Raw genomic sequence first — 8,236 nt, 5'->3', positions numbered from 1 at the left:
AACAATGATGCCTTCCAACATCATGCCTTTCTCCCTCTAGAGCCGTGCAGGGACCATTCTGCGTGGCTCTTTAGCACAGGCAGTGTGGCTACTCCTAACACACCAAATTCCAAAGAGTAATAAAATAGTTAAAAGGTCTCATTAGATGTCATGGCTTACTTAAAATGTATCATTAAAAAGAGTTTCATTCATCCCTTCGGTTAGTTTTCTGTCCTGAGACAGTCTTCTGTAGGCCAGACCCTGGAATTTGTGATCCCCCTGCCTCTGCCTCCCAAGTGCTGAGATTAGAGGTGTGCCCCCACACCTGACTTCTTTTTGATTTTCTAGACTACCTCAATGATGTCCCCCTACAACCTCCTCCCAAATTCATGTTGAAACTTAATTTCCAGACACAGCACTGTTGGGAGATGAAGATTGGTAGTGTGTGCTTAGGTCAGGAGGTTAGGATGCTCGGAAGTAGGAAAATGCCCCAACAAAGAGGGTCTGTGGAAGTGGGCCGCGCCTCTTCTCTGCTATGTGAAGCATGCAGAAATGGGCCCTATCTCGGACTTAGCTTGCCAACACCCTTATTTGAGACTCTCAGTCTCTATAACTATGACAGAATAAATTTCTGCTCCTTAAAACTATGCAGCCTTGCCGGGTGGTGGTGGCGCACGCCTTTAATCCCAGCACTCGGGAGGCAGAGGCAGGCGGATCTTTGTGAGTTCGAGGCCAGCCTGGTCTACCGTGCGAGATCCAGGAAAGGCGCAAAGCTACACAGAGAAACCCTGTCTCGAAAAACCAAAAACCAAACCAAACCAAACCAAACCAAACCAAACTATGCAGCCTTAGATAATCTGCCGTAGCAGTGAAATGGAATGATACATACACATAATTCCTGCCCAGAGTCGTGCCAGGTACACATGCATATTACGCATCCACAGTGAGCCTTGCTGCTATAGAGGGTTCAGAGCTCTGAATCCAAATGGTCCCCAGTTGCCAACCTATGGTTTTGCCTCCAAGAGCTAAATTTATAATAAAATAGACCACAAGGGCTTCAGAGAGCAGGCTAACAAAAACTGTGACCACCTGAATGAGAAGCGTGCAAAGTGTCTATTCTGGCCTTTAGAGGTTCAGCAAGGGCCTTGCTTACATGTTTTAGTTAATGAGCGGACTGTAGTGCTGACAGTCAATATTCTGTGATGCTATATGCACCTGCCATGATCACAGCAGTCTCTCTGGACCAAAGCCTGGGCTCTGAAGGCAGGAGTCAGGGAAGCTGCTCAGAATCTATTGTGTGAGGATCTGCAGACTAGCACACGTGCAAAGGAACATTCACCAGCCTGCCTGGCACCTAAATGTCCACCCCAAGTCTCTCCCGAGAGTGGCCTTCCTGTGTTAGAAAAGAGTCTGCTCAGATGAAGGGACTGCTGGGTAATAGAAGTGGTTGTTAATTGACTGGGACAAAAGTTACACAGATGCTATGGAGCACTGATGAGAAGCTGATTTTAATGAGCTTGGGGTTACAGACCCCAGCTATGGAGGCCTGTGCTTCTCCTGTGTTTCTGCCATTGTGCATGGAGCTTCTGCTGGAAAAGGCCACTGTGTCCCTACCAGAAGCAGGCCTGAGGCCTGTTCTGAGGACTGCAAAGCTCAAGGAGGCTTCCTGAGTTATTAGCATTCTCTCTCCCTCACAGTCCTTCCTTGGGGCCCTAGCATGAAATGGTGGTTGGGCAGGGTCACCAGAAGACAAGTTTCACAGCATGCAGAACTGAGAAGATTAAAATCCACTAGTGGGGGGCGGGGCTGGAGAGATGGCTTAATGGTTAAGACCACTGACTGCTCTTCCAGAGGACCCAGATTCAATTCCCATCACCCATATGGCAGCTCACAACTGTCTGGAATTCCAGTTGTAGGAGATCCAACATCCATGGCAAAACACCTATACACATAAAAAACAATCCACTCGTGGAATGACCAAGACGAGATTCACAGCCCTGGGGCAGGGTTCACATCATCATTGTGTTACAAAGTAAACCAGATGTCCACTAGCAGGAATCTACAGATCCCTGAAGCGTCTGATGCCACAGCCTTCTGAATCAAGACACAGGTGTGAGAAATACTGGGGTAGATTGGTTTTGGTTAAGGTGAGGGGAAAACTGAATCATGAGGTTTTTTGTCAAGAGAAAATGCAGTGTAAGTTCTGGTTATGGACTATGTGTGAAGAGATGATGTGACATGGTGTGTGAGGAGAGTAGGCATACAGTAAGTCCAGTCTGTGTCCAGGAGGCCACGTGTGGCCCAGGATAGCTAGGAATGTGGCCCGATGTATTTGTAGATGACAACATCAAGTTGCAAAATGGCAAAAGGTTGGACACTCCTGAACATGGGCCAGTATTAACTCAGAAAGACCCTAAAATGGTGGTGTATGTAGGGCTTGTTACAACAGTGGCTACCCAACGTGGTTGACTTATAAAGATAAAAGGCTTATTCATTTAGCTCACAGCTTGGGAGGTTTAAGAACAGAGTGTCAGCAGCTTAGAGCTCAGCTGAATCAGAACACGATGGAGGTGCCTGTGTCCCTGTGGGTCTAAGAGGCTTACAACATCCAACAGAAAACCAAATAGGAAGAGGCTCATAATCCTTTGTGAGGGTGTACCTTCAATAGAGTACTACTCAAAGGCTCCATCACCTCCCATCAGCATCCCCCTGGAGACCAAGGCGTTGATCACAGTCCTTGGAAGGATGCTCAGATTCAGACTGTAGCAAGTGGCTTTAGAAGAACTTCCCTTGTTTAAATGAAGCTACCAATGAGAAGATCAGGAATTATGGCCTTTAGGGCCTAAGATGAAGCCGGAGGACAGAGAGCAAGAGAGCATTTGAGAACATAAAATTATGTGTGGTTTTGTGCTTTCCACTGTGAAACATCCCTTAGGCTAGAAAGTCCCAGCTGTAAACTTCTACAGATTCATTTCTGTACTCGGAAAGAAACAAGTAGTTCAAAGAGAAGTGAGGTGACATGGATGGGCCAGGAGTGGGATGATGCTTTATGAAGAAAGTCAGGGACCAAAAGGCAAATGCCAGGAGTTCCTGTATATGGAAGCTGGGTGTGGAAATCCACAGTAGAGTGGTGGTCTCCAGAGTCTGAGGAGGGCTGGGATCAGGATGGAGAAGACAGTTACCAGGAGTAAGGGTATAGCTGAAGAGGAGGAACAATGTTTAATGTTCTCTAGCACAAGAGTAACCATGACTGACAAAAGTTAACCGGAGGGTTGGGGATTTAGCTCAGTGGTAGAGCGCTTGCCTAGCAAGCGCAAGGCCCTGGGTTCAATCCTCAGCTCAAAAAAAAAAAAAAAAAAAAAAAAAAAAAAAGTTAACCGTATATTTCCAAAAAGCTAGCAGAGAAGATTTGAATATTCTCAACACAAGGAAATGGTCAACATTGAGATGGTGCCAGCTACTTAGTGTCTCACCTTTTACACATGAGGATTGGAATCTCACACTGTACCCAAAAACGTACACTTTAATAAATGTACTCATACACATAGAGAGAGAGGTTAAAGTATAAACTTCATTCAATCAAAAAAGATGCCCACTGTCATCTGTGCTCTGGGGAAAATGACCTTATAAAGGTTTCTAATCAGTACACTTCACAAAATAAAAAAGACAGTGAAACTCCTTTTACATTTTGTCTTGAAAATTTATATACAGATGTGCTATTTCAAGGCTCCTATCAACATTCAAATGTCCTAGGACAATGAATGTCCTATCCAACAAGACACTCCCAACCTTCCTTTTGTATTAAGGATCATCACCATTTAGCCTATGAGTTCCAATTCATGTTAATGGATTTGTTTAAACAGAGTGGGGTCTCATATTAAAAACTAGGCTCCAATTACTTATGGTAGGCTCCTGAGTTACTTAATAAGATATAAATATGTTGCTGGGTATGGTGGCGCATGCCTTTAAGCCCAGCACTTGGGAGGTAGGAGTAGTGGATCTCTGAGTTCGAGGTCAGCCTGGTTTACAAAGCGAGTTTCAGGACAGCCCGGACTATTGCATAGAGAAACCTTGTCTTGAAAAACCAATGTGTGTGTGTGTGTGTGTGTGTGTGTGTGTGTGTGTATGTATGTATGTATGTATGTATGTATGTATGTATGTTATTATCTTCATGTTGCATTTTGTTGTACCCACTGCAGAAAATTTGGAACATGTATAAAAGTATACAGTAAAAACTTAAATATCTAGAAATAAGCATCCTCAATTTGTTGGCACATAGCCTTCCATTCTTTCTGTGCAGATTTAGTCATTTCTTTATTGAATAAATATTAAGGGATGATCTGCTTTATGTGAGACAGTGTGCCAGACACGGGTGTCTTCATGTGATCCAGCATGCCTGACAAATGGGGAGCAATGGGGCGCAGTCACTGCCAGCAGAGAGGAAGGTAGCTCGGCAAGCTGCACCTGTTAAGTGTGGTGATGCCAAAATAAGCTTTGGGCGTGCTTAGCAGAGGCGCTTCTCCTGGCCTAGGAACCGGTTAGCTCTAAGGTATGATTCTTAACGCCTGACTAGTGATAGCATTTCATAAAACGGAGCTAGTGTATTTTCCAGACAACTGCTCTTAATGTTGAACACTGAGATTGCAGGTTTGCCACGATTCACTGATTCAAATCTTTGTGTTGTTCTTTGGAGTTGATTTTGAAAAGCGCAGTTGCAAAGCTTCTCCTGCAAATTCAAACTCACACTGGAGATTTTGTCCAATTCTTTTTCTTCAGCACACTGCACATTTTCCCAGCACCCTGTAACGATAGTTGTTATTATGAAAACCAGATCACGCGCTTTGATATGATTCTCAGAGCACCCAAATAGGCCTTTTCCATCCTCAGTAGACACTGTTAGAATTGCTTGTTTCCAAGTCAAAACTCAAGGACTTGTTTGGTCAGGGGTTGCAAAGAGTGGACATACAGGGATGGGGAGTTGGCTCAGTGGGTAAAGCATGAAGATTTGCTTTCAAATCCCTAGAACCTATGTGAAGCTGGGCACTGCAGCTTATCTGTGTCCCACTGTTCTTATGGTGAGATGGAAGATGGGGACCTGAGTGAGGGGCAGCTAGGCTGCTCCAGATAGGAGCAAACGACAAAAGAGACATCCTGATTTCAAAGAGGGGGAAAAGGGAAAATGGACATTTGAGGTTGTCCTGTGACCTCCATCTACTTACAGAAGCACACACAAACACACACACACACACACACACACACACACACACACACACACACACAAAAACACACACGAGTGGACTGAAGGTATTTGCAAAAAAAAAAAAAAAATCTCCTCTATTGATAACAAGGGGGAGACTGCAGAGTACCTGTTCATTTGCGCAGACGCAATTGGGATGTACAACTTGGCAAGCAAAACCCAGACATCGTTCCCACCCAGACTTTTCCCAAAACAGGAATCTCTGTGCAGTGCACAAACTGTAGAGCAGAGCACAGCAGCCCTGCTCTTGCTGTTTCTTTATGATTCTGTTCTTGCTGCTGTTATCTGGACCATCTTCCTGGTCTCTCCTATCCCATCTAGAAAAGCCATTTATTCTTTTAGGCACATCTCTGATACCTGCATCTCCCTACTTCCTCACCCTCAGCTGTGCAAGGCTGCTTTCCTGGCCGGCCCTTGAGAGCAGGGGGCGGCCCTTGAGAGCAGGGGGCAACCCTTGAGAGCAGAGGGGCGACCCTTGAGAGCAGGGGATGACCCTTGAGAGCAGGGGATGACCCTTGAGAGCAGGGGGGAGACCCTTGAGAGCAGGGGTGTGACCCTTGAGAGCAGGGGACGGCCCTTGAGAGCAGGGGTGACCCTTGAGAGCAGGGGACGGTCCTTGAGAGCAGGGGATGACCCTTGCCAGCTTTGTCTCCCTCCCTGGAAGCTGTGTTTTGGTAGTTCCATCTCATATTTTCAGAACTTGTTCTCACTTGAAAATACACATTCTTTGTATATTCACATCAACATTTATGTTTTGGGAAGATATATAAAAATTCAGGCACTCAACTTATACCAAATCATTCTATAACCACTTATATAATACCATTGCATTTGTAATAATGAGTGCCTCTTGTTTTGTGGTCTTTTTTTTCTGTTAACAGGTCAAGAATAACTCTCCATGGTCTTTTCTGAAACATTATTAGTTTTCAATGGTTTCATAACATTAAGTCATAGGTCTGTTGTTGTTTTTTTATTTTGAGAATTTTGGTTTTTTTTCTTTAAAGACTTAATTTAATGTATGTGGCATGTGTGCAGGTGTGTGCATGTGTGTACAGGTGTGTGCAGGTGCCTGGGAATGGAACTCCAGGCTTCCAAAAAAGTAGTGCATATTCTTAATCACAGAGCCATCTCCCATGTCACCCAGGCTGGTCTTGAACTGGCTAAGTACCTTAAATTCCTGACCAGCCCAGCTGTGCGATGGTGGTGCACGCCTTTAATCCCAGCACTCGGGAGGCAGAGCCAGGCTGATCTCTATGAGTTCATAGGCCAGCCTGGTCTACAGAGCGAGATCCAGGACAGGCACCAAACTACACAGAGAAACCCTGTTTTGGGTTGGGGATTTAGCTCAGTGGTTGAGCGCTTGTCTAGCAAGCGCAAGGCCCCGGGTTCAGTCCCTGTCTCAAAAAACAAAACAAAAATCCTGATCATCCCGACTCATCTCCAAGTGTTACAGGTGTGCACCACAACTGACCAAAATGTGCGCTTCTGTGTTACTGTGTTATTTTAACTGTATAGTCAGATCGCTTAGTTGTGTTCTTTTTCTGGTGTGTATTATTACTAAAAGTATTTTCGTTGCTGGGAATCAAACTCAGGACATTGAGCATGCTAGGCCAGTGCTCTGTTACTGAGCTATATTCTTGTCTCCAGTAATGAATATTGTGATTATAGCAATGTGGCAGTAGTCAGTCTTGTAATCTGTTTCCACTCACCTCACTGTTTTCTTTCTTTCTTTCTTTCTTTTTTTAATTTTTTGAGCTGAGGATCGAACCCAGGGCCTTGCACTTGCTAGGCAAGCGCTCTACCACTGAGCTAAATCCCCAACCCCTCACTGTTTTCTTAAATGAATTCTTAGAAATGGGATTTCTCTAGGGCTAGGGAGACCGGTCAGTGGGGTAAGGTGCTTTCCACCCACGTGTGAGGACTTGAGTTTGGATCTCAGAACCCATGTGTAGGCAGAATTTGGCAGCGTGTGTCTGGAATCACAGCAAAATGGAGGAGGAGCCAGGAGTGAACCACAGACCTGTCTTAGCAACTCCGAAGGCTAAGACTAACACCCAGGGTAGTCCTCTGACTCCATTCATGTCTGTAAACACACACATGAACACACACTCAACATGGACACACACGCAAACATTAAAAAAAAAAGACATCAAAATTCTATAAACTACTTTTAATATATATAAATTGCCAGCTTATCTCATGGTTCTGCAAACACCTCTGCTCAACCTTTCTTCTCCCCTAGGCTGAGCTCAGGAAGGGCAGGATGTGCAAACATGCTCCACACTATACCAAATGCCTAGCCTGTGCGCGACAAGTAATGGATGCTTAGTGTTTGTTGAATGGATAATAAACTGGACAACTAAAATGAGCAGGTCTGCAGTGCATGGGGAAAACCACACCAGGGGGTCTGAATGGTTTTCAGTCAATCCTTGGCCCCTTCTGAGTACTTGCCATTTTACTAGTAATAATGCTATACTTATAATAATAAAATTCATTCAGTATAATTATACTGCTATAATAATAATAAAATCCATTTCTCTGCAAAGATTATTTTCTATATTATAGTAAAAACAGAAAGTATGAATTAGAGGAGATCTAAGGATCTAGAGGTTGAACCAGGGGCAGGGGGCAAGGATGGGGTACTGTGTGCTGATTCAGAAAACCGTATTCTCTAGGAACAATACCGGGCCTTTTCCAGCTAAGACGTTCCATGGTCTATGCTCTAATGAAATGTGTGATAGGGATGGGCATATGAAATGCCAAAGCAAACAGGAAAGCAGGCAGGACTAATCATAGGGACAAAGTGTGAGCCCTGAGCAGTAAGAGGGGATTTCCCTTGTGCAGAAATTCCTGGTTAACTCTGTAGATCCCTGACTGGCGGGAATGCCTTACGCTGTTGCTTTTTTTCAGATTCACACCTTCCAGATCCCTGACCACTCTGAAGTCATCCTGATGGTACCATGCTGTGTTTTCTTACCATGCTGAAGTACAGGAGTCAGG

This window comes from Onychomys torridus, chromosome 15 (genome assembly GCF_903995425.1).
Source record: "Onychomys torridus chromosome 15, mOncTor1.1, whole genome shotgun sequence".
In the NCBI taxonomy this organism is placed as follows: domain Eukaryota; kingdom Metazoa; phylum Chordata; class Mammalia; order Rodentia; family Cricetidae; genus Onychomys; species Onychomys torridus.
The sequence above is the reverse complement of the archived record's forward strand: the minus strand, read 5'-3'. Positions refer to the sequence as shown.